Below are 23498 nucleotides of genomic sequence, written 5' to 3' on the forward strand. Positions count from 1 at the left end.
GAGATTACAGAAAATTAGGGGAATACATAATACAATGAATAGAACGGCGTAAAGCTTTATAATAGCATGAGTTAGCTTTATAATAATATGAGCTTTGTAATTATCAACATTTAAAGCTCAAAAATATTTTGTTAAATAAGCTTTTAAGATCAAGTTACATAAAACATTTAAATTAAAATTTTAGTGACCATCAATTCCAGCATGCCACCTGGTCGCCTAAATCGGCTAGTAAATAAATGAAATAAAATGAAGTTTATTTTAAAATAATCATTTATTAATCGATTTCAAAATTTCATGAATCACGAATATATCAAAAGAGAACATGCATTTTACAATTCAATTCATTAATTTTTCTGCCTATGGATTTACCCACTTTAATCATATCAATGTGGATACGCAAGTTTAGGAAAATTGTGAGTAGAATTCACCATAAAATCATTTTCAGATTTATATTTATGTTTTCATTTAATATGAAGTATTTATAGATACATAGAAAACGTACAAACGAGGCAATTTTAATTTGGGCAGATAAATTTAGGATATTTTCTTTAGTCGAATATCAGGAGTATACGAGTTGAGACATCACATCGTTTTATTCATAGTAAATAGGTAGCAAAAGTTGAAAATTTAAATTCATTTTCATTCCAAATTAAAACTATTTAATATTTTTTAAATAAATTATTTGCTTATAAGTAAAATTTATCCCAAGGTCTTACAGCTATATAAACGCCCAGACCTTGCTATAAGTTAGCAAATTAGAAGTGAAATAATTGCAATTATAAAAATAATGTCCATTGTAATGTACTGAATACTGAATTATTTGTTTATTTCTTCTAAATTATAAGATCTAAAATAAAATGCCTGTAAAAGGAAAGGTCCAATAATTAGTTATACTTTGTATGTTCTAAAAGTCTTCATCTCTAGCGTTTGCTCCGGAGCTCGATACTGTTTAGTTACAACCACTTCTGCACCGTGAAAAAACGAAAAATCAACTGAAAGAGAATCTTTTCACAAAATGTCTGGATTGTATATTGCTTACGATCCTCCTCCGCCTTTTACTTTCGATATAAAGGAAGCAGGAATAAAGGAATTTTCGGAACTTGCAAGGCTTCTTCAAAGAATAGAGGGAGATTAAGTTGTTTGTATAGATTGACCGCGGGTCTTACGATGGTGACGAGATGTATTTCCGAAAATCATATTATATCACAATTCCCTTTTCAGGGACTAGGAGTTATTTTCTTATTGAGGGTTTTTTTTCCCCTTAAATACTTTTTTTTTTCTTCTTTTCTTTAAAAGTCTTTTAACCCGTAACTGGAGACAGGAATTTCCTCACGCGGCCAGAGACATGGAGTCAAAATGACTCCATTGTTATTTTTTTTCCCTTCTTTTTTGTTAACAGCATTGGAATTTATTTTGGAAACGCAACACATTCTGAAAATTACGTAGCATCAAAAATATAAAAAATATTAATATTAAAAATGTTAAATGTAATTATAATATTAAGTGTTGGAAAGATGTTATAGGAAAAACATAAACAATCTTTTAATGAGTATTTCCTTCGTTTAGATATTACGGAATTACGCTAATGTCAATAACTGTTATAATTTAACAAACAAAAATGAAGAATACAATATTTTAAAATATTATTTTAAGAATATTTCTTTATTCTTTTTGAATTATTCAAATTGAAGGCAGTTTCAGAGACATGGAGTCAATGCCTCTATAAATAACAACAAAAACTTTGAAGAAGACTAACTTGGTTATACGTCCCAGTTCATAATTAGAATTTTACAAACATACTGCTGAAAGAATAACTTGAAGGTACTGAGGAGATAATTGTATTCAAGGACAAAATAAAACGTGATAATCAGGTTCTAATGTATAAATAATTTAGCTTCTAATTGACCCTCTGAATAATCTCTCTCAAAAAATTTTTGCAGAAATTTTGAATAGTCGTGCATTAAGGGGTAATTGATCGAATAAAATCAATCGCATAGTAAATGTGTGATTGATATCTAATTTTCTTATTTTTCGTCATAAAAATTCAATGAAGATACTTTTAAAAAAATTTCTATTCCATTGTGTTAATTCATCCTCCAAATCAGCCTTAGAATTAATTGCTAGGGAAAACATTTATAATATATATTTCGAAGATGACATTAGTCTACATATTCATTTCACTTAATGCTTATTTGAAACAAATGACATTTGGTTAACCAATTGAATTTCTTAACATTTACCTCATTTGAAAGGTTTCTTTCTTTCCGTATGATTTTGCGTTATCAATCTGTTGATGTCGAATGCGTTGCTTTTTAGTTTCAAATACCTTCCGCTACAGTTTTTAAAATTGACCACATGCATACAATAATCATAATCTTTTTTTTCTTTCTTTTTTTATTATTATGGTTGCAATACTTTTTTTTACAACCTAACTTTTTGCACAGATCAAAGCAGCAGCTTACAACAAGAATAAATTTAAAAACCTAATAAAATATTAGACATGAACAATTGGAAAAAAGAAAATATTCTGAAATTACTTATATATATACTTATTAATATACTTAATGTTTATTACACTGCGAGTACTTTTTATTTAAATTAAATTAATATCTTCTTACCTTCTATAGAAAATGCTTGAACTTTAATTCTTCAAAAGAAGGTCATCATGGGAAGACTCGACACATTCCATTACCTCAGAAACTGAAAAAGAATATTCTTTTAATACGCAATTTCAAATTTCTTTTCCTTCAAGATGATAATAAATAAAACAGAGTTCATTTTGAACAACGCAAAAGGAAAGCAATTCTACTCTTACAATAACCGATTCATTTATAAAATTTGATTTATTTTTCTGTTAAGCTATGAAACAAGAAACAATAGATACTGTAGAATATTTGTATTATCATACGGCACTGCATACCGTATGTATACAACTGGCATTATTAAAAAGAAACTTTAAATCGAAAATCAATAAATCTTCATCTCAGAAAAACTTATTACAATAAAAAAAATTAACTGCGAAAGAGTGAATAATGAAAACATAATAATCATATCCTATGTAAAAATTCTGATTTTCATATTATATTTCATTGAGAATTGTAAAAGATAAATAAAATTGTTCGCATCTTATATCGTCGCACGGAATTTTTCAATTTGCACTGAATAGTTTAAAATGTACTTATTCTTAACACAAAAATCTAGCTAAACAATAAAAAATTCCATCTTTAATTTTTAAAAAAATCAAATAAATTATTAATGGTTGCTATGGAATGAAACGTAATAAAACTTCCAACACACAACCACACTAAAATTTCCATAATAAGAAGACACATGTTACAGGATGATTGTTTTAACAGTCTGACAAATTTTTCTTGAAATTTGGTATTTTGAATTTCTTTTAAACAAGTTGCTTAAAAGAAATGATTGAATTAAGAAATAATTTATTTCACTTTAAATTATAGATCTGCAGTCATGTGCCATTTTCATGCATAATCATGAATAAACTATTATTTAATAATTGATTCAATCACTAACGATTCCAAAAGTTTGGACTCCTCCTCTGTAGCTTTATGATTTGGTGACATGCAACTAATACCCTGTCATTCGAAATCTTGGATGGCTGCCAAAGACACAGATTCAGTATCTTTCTTATTTATAATCTCTTTCCCTGCGCTTGATAGAAAATTCTTTCAATCCATAATTATTTATTTATTCATAACGGTTTTTTTGGGGAGGGTGAGGGGGGCGGGTCTTAACCATGATATATTTCCTATTCCTATTTATTATTTTCTTCATTTAATGACAAAAAAAAACTGCAATTGCGCTACGAAGGATGTTAAGAAATAATGTTTTATAACAATAGTATCAAGAATATCTATTATTTGCATGGATCTAAAATAACCTGATTTTTTTTTCCTTGGAAAGACGGTATTTTTTTTCAGTCACTATAACTTATGTGTAAAACACTAAGAAGAGATACGGATAATAAAATTTTTAAATATCGAATGATTGTCCATTAGTTCCCTTTTTCCTATTTTCCGTGTATTTAATATAAAAGGAACCTAAATATGTTGAAATTTTTCTATGTGCTCCTTGCATCAAATAAACCTCTCATCTCAATTACTAGGTTTTGTTTATGAAATCATTCCTACCCAAATATATAAATATCCAAAATTCCATAATTTGAAAATTTTAACTATTACATAAAAATGATATTCTAAACTGGATATGAAAATTTCAATCAAGTTTTATAGCTCCCAGGATTAATAATACATAGTTTACTGCTTTTTTTTTTTTTTTTTTTTTTTTTTTTTAAGTTACGAAGGAAGCTTTAACAGCTTTAGAGTATTTTGAAGCTGCTGATCTCAAAACTGATTATAATATTTTTGCTGAATTGGTTGATTGTAAAATAATGCATATTCTTAACACTTCAAAAACGTCGGCCAAAACTGCGTAGAGTGCTTGTAACAGCGGGGAAAAGGGCAAAAGGCAAGCGCTGTTTCGTTCGCCCGAGAGCTTGTTAATCACCTCGCTTATTGTTGTAAGATTTAATACCATGATTGAAAAGAGCAAGATGTTCGTGCCAGAAGGTAAGGATATTTCATTTTCGTTTTTCGAATCATTGTCTGATATTCCGTTGTCAGAAGATACACAGAGCTCTGAATTTAATAGTGGAAGTGAATATGAAGTAATCAAGTCATTACTTCAACAATTCTCTGAAGAAGAACTCAATGATTTGATGCTTGATATTTGATAACTGAAAGCAAGTTTCATTACTTAGATTAAATGGGATAAACTATCTAAAGCCTGATGTTAAAATAACAACTTATAGAACCAATGCAGAGAAAATTTTTCTGCACTCTAGTTAAGAGAAAGAGTTTGCATTTTGTAGTAAGCAAGCTCCCTTTTTTTTTTTTTTTTTTTTTTTTTCCATACAGGCAGAGAATCTGAACCAAAATTTTGTATTTGATGCATGATATTTGATAATTGAAATCAAGTTTCATTACTTAGATTAAATGGGAAAAAACTATCTAAAGCCTGATGTTAAAATAACAACTTATAGAGCCATTACAGAGAAAAATTTTCTGTACTCTAGTTAAGAGAAAGAGTTTGCATTTTGTAGTAAGCAAGCTCCCCTTTTTTTTTTTTTTTTCATACAGGCAGAGAATCTGAACCAAAATTTTGTATTCATCTTACAAACAGTATGACCAGAAGTTTGGAATGTGAAATACATGACGACAGTCACTATCTTTCTCTGCCAATTGCTCACTCTGTAAAACTTTAGAAGAATATTAAATGCGGAAATAGTCTTTTATACGCTCGGCTATTAAGAATATAAGTGACCCATTTGCGTTAATATAACGATGGTTGACTTCCTAACATGATTTTAAAAAACACGGATATATGAAGTACTCCTATTCATTTGCTTGTGGGATCGTAGAGCACATGGAGATCAGTGGAAAAAGTGAATTAAGAGAAATGCTCTCTATGAATACAATAAATATTATCACGGAGATTTTGGTTGAGAGAAGTAAGATAATCATTTCATATAAAATATGTTCTATTAAAACAAATCGTTAGGGCACTCAATAAAGAGGGGGATTGCTTCCAATACATTAATGAAACTTTCTTGTACAGAGGAATGAGAAAATATAAGGAATTTTTCATAGTTTTCAAATTCGTAACCTTATCAGAAATTCAAAATGTTTAGCATATATGACTAATATTTTCGGTTTTACTATATTGCATCTTAATTGCGAAGAATGTTTTTACTTAATTGCAAAGCACTAAAAAATGAAAAATTGGTGCAAAATAGGATTAAAAGTTTTTATAATTTGTATGCTAATATAATACAATATGCAAATTTTCAGACAGTCGAGGTCATTTCAGTGTGGTTGAAAGAGAGAAGTTCCACAAGAATATCAAAGTTAAGGGATAAAGATATCAAAGCAGATGAGACACATATATAATGGGAGATTACTTCTGGAATCTCCAACTGAATTCATCTACTGCACATAAAAATAAATCACATAAGAGGTACTTTTCCTTGAATTAAATAACTCAGCTTATTTGTTGTTTTCCTATAATTGTACGTAATATAACATCAGCATGTATATTTCTACATGACATTAAAATGTTAGATTATCATAATTATTGATATATTTTGATATATCGAAACTTATTTTTTATTTCTTTCTCTTATTTTGTTTCATTCTTTAATTTATATTTGAGAAAGATTTATATGATTTTTGTATTGATTTATCTTCGGATTTACATATTGATAATTTAATTCTTCAGGATTAAATTGACTTATTACAATGATTTAATTTTATTTCTGATTTGTATTTCAGAAGAGTTTTAATGCGATGTCAGTATATTATGTACGTATTATTACTGAAATTTAATTTTTAGAAATCAATTTTACGAAAAAAAAAACCTTTTGAATCAGTCACTGTTAAAATCACTGAAATAGAATTAGGAATAAAATCAATGTTATTGAAAATTTTATTTGTCTTTACATCTATCCATCTAATTTATAATTTTTGATTTAAGAGTAATGCAGAAATCCAATAGAATGTAATTCTGTTGAAATAAACGCGTCTAAAACATGCAATTGAAGCCAAGCCATTTCTATGAGATACTCTATCTCGTACAAAATATTTCTTCTTTCATTTATAGAAATAAATTTTAGCATTAAGTGCTAAAATATGGTTGATATTCAAAAAGCTAGATCATTTATAGTTTATCTATAGGTTAAATCTCTCTTTTTTAGCCTAAAGTAAGAAGAATTTCTGTAATTTATTGTGCTGTATGTATATTGATGCAGTTTTACAATTTCACCCTATAAAAATACTTTTTCCTATTCTTTTGACCTACTTTTTTACTGTTGAAAGCATAAATCTCTGTTTACACTTCGTTTAATCAAATTGAATTACTATTTTGAAAATGAATCATAAAAAAAATATTGATGTCGCTTTCCGACAGTATTGGCAAATGACCAAGTGGCTCTAATGACCTTGTTCCCTTTTATTTTCTTTTGGATATTTTTTCATGACCTATTTTACCCCTAAGATTTTACTGGAGCGAAGAAAACTTGATCATCGATAAGACAATGTCTGAACCAGAATCTGAATATTCTTTTTAGTCCTATTTATTGTCTTTAAAATGTGGGTTTACGAGGTGCAAATGTGACCCAAATAATTAATGTAATGAATTTAGTGCGAAAATGCTGGAAGCGAATTACTATTCACATAATTTTTTTCAATTTGTAAATAATTTTATCCCTTTACAAACTCAATTAATACTTTATTCTACTACAGACCATACAGATGATCACAAAAATTATTTTCAGCAATCATGCAGAAGTAAGGTCATCGTTAAACTTACAGAAATAGATAATGAATGTTAATTTATGTTATAAGATTTCAATTACCTTTTTTTAATTTACTGATGTAATGAATTTAAAAAGGAAAATGTAATACATGGATGGGTGTCATTTTACTTCATTCTTCATAAACCTATTAAACTATTTATCATGTCATCAGTGAACGTCCTATCGTAGATTTCTTTCCATCCAGATTAACAACTGGTATGCATGATGAAACTTCCCTGGAATCGAATCCGCAACCCACCGGTATCTACCACGAAGTCATTTTACCAAAGGAGCTTAATATATATAGCCGTGTTTTTATACATTAAGGAGTTACATCTCCTGTTTATTCTGCCCACCAATTCCCAACAGTCATGTTGTAATTCTTTTGGAATTACTACGTGATAACAGCTCGCTTGCCATATCGTCATGCATTTCTGCTAGTAATAAGATATTGTAAATACATTCATTACATAAAATAATTTTAAGTTAATTCAAACTTTAAAATTGCCAGTTTGATAGCAGTTATTAGGCAATTTCTTTAAGCTGTTAAGCTGTTATTTGTATGTAACGATCCTCATTTGCAGTATTTGGTTTGAATGATTTCCAGTTTTATAAAATTATTTCACAGCAGGTTTTTGGCAATTCCGAATTCATTAGAGACATCTCTGATTGAACAGGCTTCCTTTAATTTACCCACAATTCTTCAAAGGGAAGAACTGTGATAATTCTTCCAATGGAAGAATTGTATCATGTCATTCGCTATATCAAGAGGGGGGAAAACATAAATCATGCGCATAACGGATACAGAGCATCTTTTTTCAGATTGACTATTTCACCTTCCATTCTCTTTTATTGGAGTTCTTCAAAATATTTGCACATTTATTAACCAATCAGCAATACATATTCCTCATGCATACCAATTTCTTTCGGCCATTCACAATTTACTTATAAATACGAAAATATGCCCTCATTAATGGATATCAAGCTAGTTATGAAAATTCTACTCATTAAGGCTTTTTATTATCATTCATTAATAAAATGGCCTTAATGTTCTTATTTAATAGAAATGTCCGCTGTAATTTCCCAAAACTTTCACCGCCAGTATAATTAATACACATTTTTAGTTTTCATCACCTTTTGGGTTACCTTCCCACACTTAAATTCCTGAGATTCAGAATAAATTGATAAAAATGCTCCGATAAAGATGAAAAATCTCATATTTGGTTGTTCCGAAATGTTTCATCACATTCCAATAACTTCTGCTGATCACTGAAAAAACACTGAATTGATGTTATCAATAGATGAAATGAAATATTTTGTAACAGAAGACGCTTTCAACAATATTTGTGTCTATTAACCATCAACTTGGTTTAATTTTGTAATGATGATGTTGTAAAATTCAGTAGGATTAAATTTTTTAAAACTATTAAAATGTTTTTGATCATCTTAAAATACAAAAGAAATCGTATGTTATTATGGAATTAGAAATTATTTAAATGAATATTAAAGCTATTTGAAATCAAAGAAACTATTTTATTGAAATATGTGGAAAGAATAAATAAAACTGAATCCTGACACTTCTATGTAAATCGAAAGGCATACCCCAGCTTCATTCCCTATTAATCAATTAAATTATTGATCTTCTAATATACTTAAAAGCAACAGCTGAATTTTAAACAATTAAAACATTTCTTTCTCGAATTTCTACTAAATATCGTTGAGACATATAGATTAAATGAAATATTCCTTAATCATTAATAAATTAAAAACTCATTTTAAAGATTGAAAGTTTTTTTTTACTATATCTACATTTGAATGCGTGGGCAAGGACATTTATCAAAAGTAAGCAAATTTTTTATTGACTCTCTCGAAGAAAACCTGTGGGAGAAATGTCATTACACTATATCTGAAACTGTCTGAAAAATCGTATTTATATTTTTCATAAAAATATAACTGACTTTACGTGGGAAAATCAAAAGTCTAGTGGAAAATTGCAAATATATTTTCATATGAACATAAGTACGTTTACGTTTGCTCAGAATGTATTTTATATACACAGAAAATACAAAAGAAATGGCTTATGGAGAGAGTACATGTAATTTATCATTTAAAACTAAAGAATTTTTGCTATAGATAAATAAAACCAAAAAACGTAATTCTGACGGCTCGTCCAAGAGAAAGAATATATAGCGAATGAGTTTTCTAAATTAAATTCATTTTCTTCTCATTTTCACTCTATATAAATATGAAAACACCGCAAACTCATTTTCGGTTACAAAAAGATTTTTTTTTGTCATTTTTTTAAAATAAAATGCAATTTCAACTCACATTAAGAATCCATGAGCTTTCAAGAATATTTTAAAGAAAATTGAAGGACGTAAAATGACGTATTATACTCAGAAAAATCCAGTTGATAAATTGAAATGAAATATTTTTACTGTCCACGTCCAAATAGACAATTTCTTTCTTCTAATAGATGGCTAAATAAATAGCGCTAAGGAACTTGTTATACTCGTTCTTACAGTTAATAAACTGAAACTTATAAATCAAAGAGAGTTTCGAAATTGCAAGGACACTTTTTTTTTTTTGCATATAATCTTTTTTGTGATTTGGAAATTTTCTATTTCATTGCATTTTTTAAAATTATTTATTTAAAACTAAATATTTGCAACATATGATTTTTCTTTCAGGTTTACAACATGGATATATTAATTTAAATAATTTTTCCCCTTTCATCTATAGTCCAGCCATAAAATAATATCATCAGAATTTTAATTATCATCCATAATTTTTACAAAAATTTTTACCTTCTAAATATTTTAATAAAAATTAGATACTTGAATACTGTTAACTCCTAGAATTTTACTGAATTGCAAACCCCACAATTCAGAAATTTGTTAAATTCTATTTAAACAGAATAACGTCTTTTTTTTTTTAGGCTCATCTGGAAATATGTACTAAGTTCTTAAATCTATATCTCACATCTCTTATTGGTTTTTTTCAAATAAATTTCTGATTATTAATTTTTTTCCATAAATGCTATTTATAGTTCTTAGGCTTTCAAGAATGTAAATTTTCATGACACTGAAAGTTTTCAAATAGCCAGGGACCCTCTTTCTCATAACCTGCACACACAAAAAAATGCCAAAGATGGGCACAGTTTCTCTGATAGAATGTTAAAGATATCTGTGTAATTTTAGAGTGACATCTTTGTCAGATTTTGTAACAAATTTAAATTTAGATTTTGGTGCTAGAAACTTGTCGCTTTTAACATCCATAGCATGTAACGTGAAGTCTTCCCACAAAACAATCACTCGTTCAGAAGCAGCAACGTTCTCTAGAGACCTGATTCTGCAAAATTTCTTCGGAAGTTTCCAACTCTCTGAAAATATTTGATAGACTTCGCTTCTTGCTGGCGAATCTGAATAAATAACAGGAATTAGATTTTTAAAAAAAAAAAACCTAAGGATACCAATTCTCCATGTATAAATGAATTATTGACAACCTGCAAACTATAGCTACCCACATTTGTTAGTCATACAGAACATTGTTTTTGTATTTCATCATTCAATGAATCAAGATGAATTCATAGGGGAACAATCCACCAAGGTGGATAAAACTTTTCTCAAATCCAATTTAAAAAGAATCCAACTTAAAAAGAAAATTATTCATGCATTCTTTGTACGCTCAAAATGTGTAGTAAAATATCGGAGTAAATTCATATATGTAAAAAAAATTGGAATACAAATAGTTACTTTTGCTTCAGAATCAATATGAGGTGCGAAAAGAAATAAAAACCAATTGGAGTGGCCTTTCTGTCTAATAAATGCACCTATGCATCATTAATTGCATGCATTGGCGAACAGCAATCACGAAAGTGCCTATAAGAGTGCGCACTTTGGCGATTAATCGCTGAAAATGAATATGCATTTTGTACGACTTTTATCAGACCAATTGAAACCAAAATTTGAGACAGAGTCAAATAGATTTGTAGTCACAAGGTCTCGGACCAAATTTAATTTATTTAAGTCGTTTTCGAGTTATTGCATTGACATGCATGTAAAAATATAAACCAACAGACGGGCAACCTTACATGGTTTTAAATTTGTTACGTATTTATATTTTAGATATAAAATCTGTGCATCACATTTCATCCATCTAGCTCAATGCGTTCTTGAGTTATCATGTTCACAGACAAATAAACAGACATAATTCCAAAAATAATTTTTTTTCAGGAGGTCTGATACGAGAAAGTAAACAAGCATAGAAGTAGAAAAAGACATATGATAATATTTAACCACTAGAAGTAGAAAAAGACCATATAATAATATTTAACCACTTTCTAATAAAAATTGCATTGCATTTAACTCAAATAATACTATATATAGTTCCAATGTGAATGTTCATTTGCAAAATTTAATATAAAGTCAACACCAGAGAAAGAAAATATTTTCACTTAGTAGGAAAAATCTCAAGCGTTATCATCTCATAAGAAATAAAATATATTGAAAGAGATATTTTATTTTTATCATTTTTTGCAATATTTTTAAACGAAAACATATAAACTTTTTAATACTAAAATAAAATTTTCATTATTTTAAAACTCCATCATCTATTCGAAAATATACTCACATTTCTTTTTTTTTTTCCCGGGACCAACTGCATCTGGGCTGTTTGAGAAACGCGACTAACATGAAACATTTCACGTTGAATGCGAAGCAACATGCACCTGGGCCTAGGTATAAGCCAAATGAGCCAATGAGCATGCAGAAGGTTTGCGCAGGTCCAATACCCTCCAAAGACTGTCTATTACGTCATTGAAACAATCTCAGGAGCCAGAACACCTCGGAAACTTTCGATTGCGCACATTGGCTATTCGCCGGGGGTTTCGAACACAAAAGAAAAAAAGACCCGCACAAGTCTTTTTTGCAATTCCTGGGAATCCTTTTTTTATACGCCAGCAAAAGTATTTATATGAACAATTTTTAAAAATCCATTATTTTGCATGCATTAAGATTCATTAAAGATAAAGATAGTCGATTCCTGCGGGACTAAAGAAATTTAAAAAAATCTTCGCATTAAAACATTTTTTATGGGTCTATATAAAACTTATTGCAATAATAACTAGAAAAAACTTGAGCATAACTTGAGAAATGAACTAAAGCATTTAATTATTCGCTTTTAATAAGCAATCTAAAAAGAATAATTGAAATTTGCTCTAAAAACTATCATGCTACAAAATTATTTGCAAGTACTAAATTTCTTCTGGAATGAATATTTCTACTAAAATAAAAATAAGTAATAAAATTATATTCATTGATATATATAGATATACATTTGCAATACATATTTAGGTATTTTTGAAATCAAACTTCAATGTGAAAGTTTTTAAAAATTCGCAATATGGAAAAAAATGCAAAGAAATTTTTAGGTATTTTATTTGGAACAATACTTATATTTTAAATATGTCAATTTGCAGAAGATATGTGATTTCTTTCGGTATATTTATTTCGTTTTTGATTGGTTTTCATAGAATATTCAGCATTGTATTCGTGTGATGATGCAGCCTCGTGGAATTATAAAAATCAGGCTCGCTTAACTGATGTAGTCTATTTGCATAAACATGCAGATGCAATAGCAGCTTTCATTTGAAATCGTGTGCAAATGTACAGAGAAATGCATGCTTGTTTAAATATATTTTTATGCTATTTATAATTTGTATTGAGCTCGCTTAGCTGCTTTCACCTGAAATCATATGCAAATATACAGAGAAAAGCATGTTTGCTTAAATATTGTTTTTATAGTATTTATAATTTGTATTGAGCTCGCTTAACAGCTTTCACCTGAAATCGTGTGCAAATGTACAGAGAAATGCATGCTTGTTTAAATATTATTTTTATAGTATTTATTATACTGACGCAAACATTTCATTTACCAAATTTAACTTTTTTTCCCTATCGGTTTAATTTTTTTACATCTCGTAACGAAATGGAAATTATGCATGAAGAGTATGCTGAAGTGATTGTGCGTTATTTAACTGATTACATAGGATGAAATGTCCCTCAAACATGCGCCATTCTGGTGGAATACTGAATACTAAACTTTTAGCAAAAATATTGATCTTTCTTTTTGAAACGCTGTATTGTCATAAAGTATAAGCCTCAACCCCAGTACATAGTCATTCTCAAATTAATTTTCTGATACTAGACCGTAGGGTTTAGTTTAGTTATATATTAACGTCTCGTTTTTAAAGCAACACTGGGAAAATTTTGGGACAGACCTCGTAATTTTGGACAGTTGTCAGATGACCAGGATGCACCTGAGCTGGCTCTCCCCTTTCCAAATTTCCAGACCACACCAGCGGAAGGACGTTTGACCCCGACGGATTTAGCGTGCATCAGATCCACTTACACGACGGTTCTTCAGTGGAATCGGGTCTCGAACCTGAAACCCTCCTGCTCCGATGCTGAACCTTACCACCAGGCCACCACGGTTACTAGACAGTAGGGTTCTTATAGTTCTTTGTATCTTAAATTAAAAAAGAGCAAAAGTAAATAGAAATTAAATCTACTAAGCCTTAAAGCTGCCTAGTTTTTTAAAATTGTAATTATAAAATTACAGTTGTCAGCATAGCTTGAACTGGGTTGCTAATAACAAAATTTGTTCTTCCAATGAATAAACTCTCTTAATTGCTCTCATATAATTTTACTTCACGATCATTTTTTTTTGTCATTTTTTCACTCATTCATAAAAAGTATTAATTCACTTTTATTATGATATGTAATGAAAGTTGAGTGTTCTTTCAATTACCAATACTTATACAGGCCTTGTTCTTAACGTTCAATATGCACTTTTCTATTGCAAATCATAAGATGCAGCAGATAATTTTTCATAAGATGCAGCTGGACCAGTTGATTTATATTGTATGGTCATATCTGCTTCTTTTCTTCAAAAATTAAAAAAAAAAATTGTTTTTAAGAGTTCACTAGGCAATCCTTCCCATTAGATATTTTGTTCAATGCCTCATCTCCGAGGAAAGGTATAAATAATGCATCTGAAATTCACTTCATTCTCCAATTCACACTTGCTTCATGTAATTTATTTATTGACTATGCACTTTAAAATACATGCGAAGTAGAGACTTCCGATTTCATGCTAATTGTTCCTAGGTGAATTTCAGCTATTTCTTCTGATACGAATGAATTGTTCAGATAAAGATAAATATTTCTCCTATTTGTGAAGTAACTATATTTTAGACATTTTTAGACATGCATTCCTGATTTAAATAGGAAAAAGGGACATACATAGATTGCAGAATAGCTACATTCAATATGTTAAAAAAATCCCATAATAGAACTAGACTGGACAGATATGAAATGATTCGGTTTTAATTCCACAAAAATAGAGAAAATCTCTCAATGAATTATGAATTGTTGAAGATAAAATGTCTCTGTTTCAGAATGGACGCTTTTAAATTCTCGGATATTTGCTTTCATAAATCTAATCTTGAAATTTTTAGTTTCATAGAGTTCACTCTGCAAACTTATTTTTTATGAGTTGACAGAGTGAAAGCATTTTTTGAAAACACTTGCGAGTTTATTTAGTTTAGTTGTTATACTAACGTCCCGTTTTAAAGCAACACTAGGGCTATTTTGCGACGGAAATCTTAATTTTGAACCGCGGTCAGATGACGAAGACGACACCTGAGCTGGCACCTCCTTTCAAACTTCCACACGACACCTGCAGGAGGACCAAAATACCTGTGAGTGAAATAGAGGGATGAAAAAACCGCATGCATAGGTTAAGTTTGTTCACAATTGATTCCAGTTATTTGAAAAGAAAATTGCAAAAGTTTAACAATCCTCCTTAATTTAATTCAAACATGAAGTGAAAAAGGAGTAATAAAAGGATTTCTTAGAAGCTAGTTATAGTTGAATCCTATAGGAAGGATAGAAGCTGTTGATTGAATCCCGAAAAATCAGTAATTAATTTTAATACATATTAAAAAAAAAGCTGAAAAATACAAACTATCCCCCATTTCGAAAATCAGTTAGTTAAAAAAAATGTGCAAAACTTTAAAATCAAATTTGTTTACAACAAATACCAATAAAATACAAATGCAAATTTGTATTTATATTTGTATTAAACGTATCTTTAAAGATAAGCTAAAAAAGAAGAAATATTTTGAAGTGCTGAAATTTCATTACTTTTCAGTCCTTTCAGAAAAAATAAAAGAAAAAAAATTCCAAAAAATACCTGAGTTTTTAAATTATGTCATCGTGAATTGCTTACACGTGTTAAAATGTTATTGCGGTTTTTTTTTTTTTCGTCTTTTCAGAAGTAAATTTGTAAAAACTGATTTTTCACTGATTTTTAAAATTATTTCGTCGCCATATCCATCACCCAAAACTCCATACCCCAGACGAAAAGTTATATAAAGCATGTTCTGCAAAGCCATGGCATATCTAATTTAGCACGGATCCATAATTTCTTGAGAATTTTATTCTAGACATATGCTCAGTTCTACAATTGTTGGAAAATTTCTTCCTTTAAAGCCTTTTTTTTTATGTTAAAATGAAATAAATACACCATCCTTTCTATTTTGGACCATTTTCTTCCAACGTATTGCAAAACGTTTCTTTCTATTAATTTATTTATTCAAAAGCATTTACTTTGAATATAACATGAATTTTTATTTCTAACAGTATTTCTTTAAAAATAAAGAAGTCAATTCATACTAGACTTATCAATTTTGCTATTTCAAGGGTTTATTGTGAAAAATTGTGTACATTATTGCTTTTCAAAGTATAGACCATAGCAAGTCATTACTTGTACCCATCTTTCTTGTAGCATATGGATTCTGCGTGTAAAGAGCAACTCATCTTTAAATGTTATCCACCAATCGGTCCATTTTTTTAGTACCTTCGAAATGGAAGCGTTACTTAGTCATTTGTTAACTACTTGTTCCGGTTCACTGTTTTCCGTCCGAACAAGTAGTAATTCTATGAAGCAATATCAGATGAATATGGCGGATAGAATAAAACATTTTATTTCAAAGTTTCTAGGTATGTCGCTACTAACTTCAGAAAGAACTTGGACAACCATGAAACACATTATTGAGTCATACGTCAGTAATTAGTAGCCATTGTGAAATAGATAGAACATTTCCATAATTACATCTAAAGGGAGGAAATTCTTTCTTGAGGTTGAACATGCTTATTTAAGAGGATTTTCCAATTTTAAGAAAGCTGAGCGCCGAATAGCTCTCTGGATCTATGAACTTCAGGCGCATGATTTCGAATTTCAGCATCGCAAACATAATTGTACCTAAATAAAATGGTGCCCAGGACAAATACCAAAACAGCATCCCCGCTTTAAATCAAGAGATGGAAATAAAAAATAAATCTTAATATTCATATATAAAACATTTTTAAACTAATATAAGCCAGATCGATACATCTTAATTATCCTATTAGATTTATTAAACTAAGTGTAGGAAAATAAATCATAAAACAATATAATAATATTTATTATTAATAAAAATATGGTTAAAATGTAAGAACTTTTTTGAAATCATATTTTAAAACGTAATGATTGACAAATCGAAATGTACGTTATATGTTATTATTTTATAGGAGATCCCGGGAAAATTGACTCTAGGAGCCACAGCAAGATTAATCCACCCCTGATCAATTATATTCCATTCATGAGATCAGTATAATATTTAATTGTTATATATATATATTTTCTATTAAATCAAAACTTTCAAATAAAGTGTTCCAAGCTTTCTTTAGATGCTTAAACTATTAATAAATCAACATCTTCAAGAACAAAATTTCATAACAAATTTTCGAAACGGTTTCATGAAAATTTTTGAAATGCCTTTATGATATTTTTTAGATGGAAAAGATATCCGTATTTAATATCCATTATGCAATTATCTCAATGAAAACTGAAAGTGAAAAATTAATTATAAAACCGGGAGTGTGTCTATTGTCTTTCGACCGTCAAACTGCAAGCTAAACGGTTTTACTTAATATGGCTATACTTCGTACAAATATATTTTGGAGGATGGGAATATGCATCCCAGATCCATTTTTTCGAATCATTAATATGATTTTTAATTAATAAAATGAAAAATGTTGCGAAATTTGTTTGATTGAAGTGATATTTCAAATAAAGTCGCAGAAGAAGAATATAATTCAAAAATTCATCTTTTGAATGATGCTCTGTATATTCAGTTTTTGTGTAATTTTCCACTAATTTTAACAAATGTTTAGAAATATTTGTTGATATGATTTGCAGTATTGACTTTCGACGTCGAAGCTCTAATCAAACTTATGTTATTGTTTCATTAAATTATTAAAGAAAAAGATCGTAATATCAAATATAACATTTTAACGAAAAATTTCACCTTACTCTTAATTAATAAAAAGGCGTTTTAACATCTTGGAAATATTAGACTTTCTTTTATTTTTCTATATGATGTTGTACATAAGGTAATTTTTATTTTAGGATTAGATGATATATATCAAGTGATATTTATCTACTGAAGTTAGAGATGATTTCATAAGACAATTTTCTTTATTTTAAGAGTACAACTATTCATTTAAATGGCATAACGAAATTAAATATGTAATTTTTAATAACATTATACATGAAATCACTGAAACAGAACTAACTTACGACTGAAATCTCTCATATTATATATTTCACTAAGAAGTTAATGTTTTAAAATATTACAAAGCTTATGGTCGCAATATTTTTTTCAGTGTTATTGTCAAACAATAATGTACAATTCAGAAACTACAATTGGGTAGCAATATTTTTATATACAAGAACAATTTATCATGATCGTTTCTTTCTTTAATTCTAAATATATTTAGTTGTACATTGAATAAGATGCTAACTTTATTTAGTAAGTGACCGTTGTAACTTATCTTCTTAGCTTTTTCCCATTCTATGTTGTAATTTTCTGAAATATGTATACTCTCCAACGTTAGTTACTCCGTCATCCGCAGCACTTCTTACGGATATATTATATATTACGAATATCCGCAAATTATTGAAGAATAGATATTTCCAAAGAGTTTTAATTAGTTAAAACATTATTCAAAATTATTTAACAGACATTTATTATTGACTAAATATATAAGTAAAATAATTTTATTTAAAAAACACAATACGAATTTGTTGATTAAATAAATTAACATCGTTTGTCTGGCATTTACATTTTTTAAAATTAAATAGCAAGCATTTGTACGTTATTAAAATCAACATTGCTCAGTATAACATCATAACAAATTTCCAAATGCATTTTGTAATGATGAGCGACTCCAGTGATTTTGCATTTATACAAAAACAAGGTTCTGATTCTTTTTTTTTTTTAATGGTTCTATCTTTTTTTTTTTTTTTTTTTTTGCACTAACCGACAGCATTGCTGTGAGCAAGGGTTCGGGAAGAGGGCATTTTCCGCGGTGTTTGTAGTTTTCCATAGCTTTTCGCTATATGTCCGTAGTTTTCACCTAAATTCCGTAGCAAATGCCGAAATTCCGTCTGTGGGATGGTATGAATATGTATTAATAATTTTTATATTATTTTAATTGCTATTTTATCTTTTCATAATTGCATTATTCAGTATAATAGATAGAAAAAATTATAATGATTTTTGCACATATGTACTATTATACTTTTATCTTGATACAATTTTACAATTTAATCTGAAGCACTATAGTCAATATAATGGCTCTGCGCAAAAATTTAAAAAAAAGTAAAAACAAGAAAGAAAAATTTCACTATCAACCAATTATTTTATAATTAACTAAGTAACATATAATTATCGTAATTCAATTTAGTTTCATGCTTGACTAATAAGATAAATAATCACGTTAAAATCATTTTGCCTAGCGTTTTTCAGTAATTAAATATAAATCATCAACTTCATTGGTCAGTCATCAGTACTTTTTAATTTAGGCATCAACATTTCATTCAATACAGTTTTGTGCACTTTTTTTATTTTCTTTGCTTTTTCCTCTTTATTTCATAACATTTTTAACAGCTATTACTTTCATCAGAGCAGATTAAATAAGATATAATTTTATTAAAAGTGGTCGATCGTACGAACTTAATACAGTTAACCCAAGGGATGGACAGACCAAGTGTAATTTTAAATTTATAAATGCAATTCCTACTTAAATTACTTCCATAAGATTTAAAACTTCTATTTATTAGCCTACAATATTTACAGCTTATTTCATATATAGTAAAACACATGTTAGTGCCGGTTTGAATTTGTAATCTACCTGGATTTTATTAAAAACTTTAATGACCAATATTAAATGTTGGAAAAGCTAAGTATTTAAGAATTCTTCACGCATGATTTATAAATGAAAATTCGAGGTTGTCAAGGCACTTTTCAAGGAATTTTAAGAATAGGAAAATATTAATTCAGTTTAATTTTAAATAAATGCATATATGCCGTATACTAGAATTCAGAAAATGTTTTTTAAAGCATAAAAGATAAATCCGTGTTTCTGATTTCCAAAAGGGAAATATCCAGAACAGACGTAGGTAAAAATTCAATAAAGAGCATATCTTTAAAAAAAAGAACAATATTTCTATCATACTAAAGACAGCAGCCAGCAACAAAATTTTAACTGATTATTGATTTTGAATTATTTTTGCTTGAATATTAAATTGAAGGTTTAGTTGTGATGAATTTTCACAGGAACTTTTGACAATTTTGTTATAAAGAAAAATTTGGAGTCCTTTTTTTTTATAATTGTATTAAATCTAAGAAAATAATTCATCAATATACACCACAGTCATTGAAAATATTAACAATTAGAATCGAATATTGATTAAATCTTTATTTTTTGTGATTATTATTTTTTGTGATGAAAATGTGTCTGTCTTAAGACACATACAGTTCGTCAGAAAGGGGCTTATGGAAAGGGTTGCATCGTGACCAGAAATGGCTCTTAGAATTCAACAATAGTTCCCGCCAATGCCACCGCGGCGTACCAGTATTCAGATTTTTTCGTGTCCCTCAGGGCGAGTCGGAAGAGCCATTTGTGACTACATTTTAAAAGTCATACAATGGTTATGTTCAGATTTTTCGCCAACTATTGGTTAGTTTAGTGATCTAGTTAGATTTTCCCCTATTTAGTTCTTTCAGTTTAAATTTTGATCATTCAATACAGTTTACCATGGTGATTTTAATTCAAATTGGACAAAAATTTCCGAATTTCGAACAAAGTGGTAGGTTGGAGAATGATTAAATTCATGTGAATTAAAATTGTAAATATATTATAATTTTGAATTTTCTCATGCGGAACATTTTTCAGTTACTTTTCAACATTTTATAAAAAAGTTAGAATATTTATTCACATCAAATTATTCTCATTTGGACTTTTTGAGAAAATGTTCCATAATTAAAAAAATTAATGATTAGAAACAAATGAATATATATAAAATAATTTACATTTTAAAATTAAATTATTAATTCTTGCCAATAAAACTCCTAATAAAAATCAAATGAAAAAAAAATGAAGTGGTAGCAGAATCCTGTGACATTATAAGAGGAGCTATAGCCAATTCAAATGAAAGCAGATAATATGAAAATGGATGAACGTTTCTAGAAAATTTTCATCACAAGATTCGAAAAGCTATGACGAAACATTTATCAATTTTGCAAATGAGTTATTTCCTAAAAGCTCTGTGACTTTTCATTGTCATGTTTACCAAGAAGCATTAAAACAAATAATCAAATGAGAGGTGGATTTTGAAAAACTATGGTCATTGGAAAAAAGAAATTGGAAAAAGGCGAAGAAACCCTCTACAGGGTAATAGCTCATTTCTAAAATGTTAGAGACGGACTAACTTCTGGTTGGAAAGAAAATAAAATTACGAAATTTAAATGTTTACGCAGCCCTCCGGTTCTATTAGCTATATTTAGTTTAAAAGAAAATTTTGATACTTTTATACATACAATAGAAACCCTTATTTTATGATAAAACTAGATGGAGTAATTACTGTTTTAAGTAAATGGAGATAGTATACAACATTATTTCTGGCAACAATTAGCACCTTTTTAAAAAGTAAATGCTTGGACAAGATTAAGAAAGCTGTTGGAATTTTTTTTCAATATGCAACAGAAAAGCGTAAAACAGATATTTAAACTATACAAAAGAAATAATAATACAGTCAACAAGGTGATGAAAAGGAATAAATCGTTTTCTTACAAACTGATATATTATTTAAAACACGATTATAAAAAAACAATTTAACATTTTATAATAACGTTTCCATGACTGAAATACAGAAATGTACTAGCAAAAGAAATTCATCCGACACATTTTGCATTGTTGGTATAACATATTTGCATAAAATCTGCTCTATGCATGGATTATCTTTAGTAAAATTCATTTTTCAACTAATTTTCAAGGCAGTTTTTTAATAGATTTAAATTTGGTGATCACGGGGACCCCCGTCCTAACAATGATGTTTCTAAATCTACTGGCCAGAAAAGTATTGATTTTTTCAATGTTTGTGCTAGAATTGCTCATCATTCTTATGATAGAAATTAGGAAAAACTGGCACTAATATAGAGAGCTTTGATCTTTACCCTTTCAAGACCGACGTGACATTTAAGAACATTTAAACCAATGAGAATTTTATAAAATTGGTCTCGAAAGGGTTAAATGAATGGGGAGAGTTGAAAGAAAAGGGAATGCATGGGTTGGAGTTTGAGATGAGAATTGGTATATTGGTAGAATATCTTTAAAGTGTTCATTCTTGAAAAATATTGAATCCTATTCCAAGAGAGCAACTTCCAAGTTTTCAGAATAACTTATAATCTAGTAAGTTGTTATTGATGTTCAAAGACTTACCGACTTGGTGGCAGTGTACGCAATTGCTATCTGTGATATCAGCGTTCGATTCTAATTGCGTATTTTATAAAATTATTTCGCATTTAATTAACAACTTTTTAACTTATATGTTACTGAATTTTTAATCAACTGCTTTTATTTTTAAAATACAATATTACAATTGTAATGCTTGTACTGTTAATGTGAATAACTTAATATATTTTACTGTTGCTTATAATGCCTATTTTACTGCAATTCAAATTATCTATTTAAATATGAAGAAGTATTTTGAATATTTCTAAACTTTATGCAATTCAGTATGCGAAGGTTTTAATAACAAAAGATATCAATTCAGGAAAATATATAAAATTGAGCTTATGTTAGAGAACAGCTGAAAGTTGGCTCGATGTACTGACGATATCTTTTTGAATCTTACTGGCATTCAACTGAAATTTTAAAAACTAATTCTATATATCTGGCTTCGAATAAAAGAGGAGAAATGCAATGTTCTGTACATGAGAAATTCAAAATTATTCACTGCTAATACTCTTATTTCTTTTAATATATAAAATAAGAATAATGTAATTTTCATATAATTTGGTTGAAAAATGCATGTTATAAGTGATAAACGTGGACAACTTAGGGGTTTAAAAGAATATCAAAATATATGTGCGATTTGTACGAAAATACATAAACGTACTAACAGATAAAAACATTGATAACTTTTAAAACACTATCACTCGTGAAACGGGATGAATTCAAACAGTTTTTTATTAATATTTTTCAGATTCTCTAAATTCCTCGAGACCGAATCTTCATTTCAAAAGGAAAGTTCAAACATATTATTTAACAGACATAAATTCAATTGCATATATATATATATATATATATATATATATATATATATATATATATATATAGAGAGAGAGAGAGAGAGAGAGAGATACAAAGTGTCCCTAAAAAGTGGAACAAGCGTTTATTTCCTTAACCGTTATAGTTAAATATATATTTTCAATTGCAACGTTTCATCAAATAAGATACCATAATGTCTGAAAATGATTTGGCTCCTGTAGATCGGGAAAATCAAAAAATTTAAAAATTAATTGTTATATGACCCTCATAAAGAAAAAGTATCATCTAATAAAATGCTTTTTTTTCTTATATGCACAAATACAGATACAAAATTTCCTGCTTGTATCTGTAAAATTAACTGAGATATTATAAAGCAAATTTCTTTATAATATCTCAGTTGTTTG

At 28.5% G+C, this 23498-nt stretch overlaps 1 protein-coding gene across 2 annotated transcripts in view; it reads right to left on the reverse strand.

Annotated features, from left to right (window-relative positions):
• LOC129960930 (alpha-1A adrenergic receptor-like) overlaps nt 1-23498 on the reverse strand; it is a 130603-nt gene that overhangs the window by 60186 nt on the left and 46919 nt on the right. Inside the window, exons 1-2 of one of the 2 annotated variants that reach the window (XM_056074680.1) lie at nt 12005-12075; nt 2619-2700 (exon numbers count right to left, since the gene is read on the reverse strand). The gene's annotated coding sequence lies outside the window, so the exon portion shown is untranslated. Of the gene's footprint in view, nt 1-2618; nt 2701-12004; nt 12076-23498 lie in introns of those variants that run through there. The other variant, XM_056074681.1, reaches the window with a different exon arrangement.

This window comes from Argiope bruennichi, chromosome X2 (genome assembly GCF_947563725.1).
Source record: "Argiope bruennichi chromosome X2, qqArgBrue1.1, whole genome shotgun sequence".
Taxonomy (NCBI): Eukaryota; Metazoa; Arthropoda; class Arachnida; order Araneae; family Araneidae; genus Argiope; species Argiope bruennichi.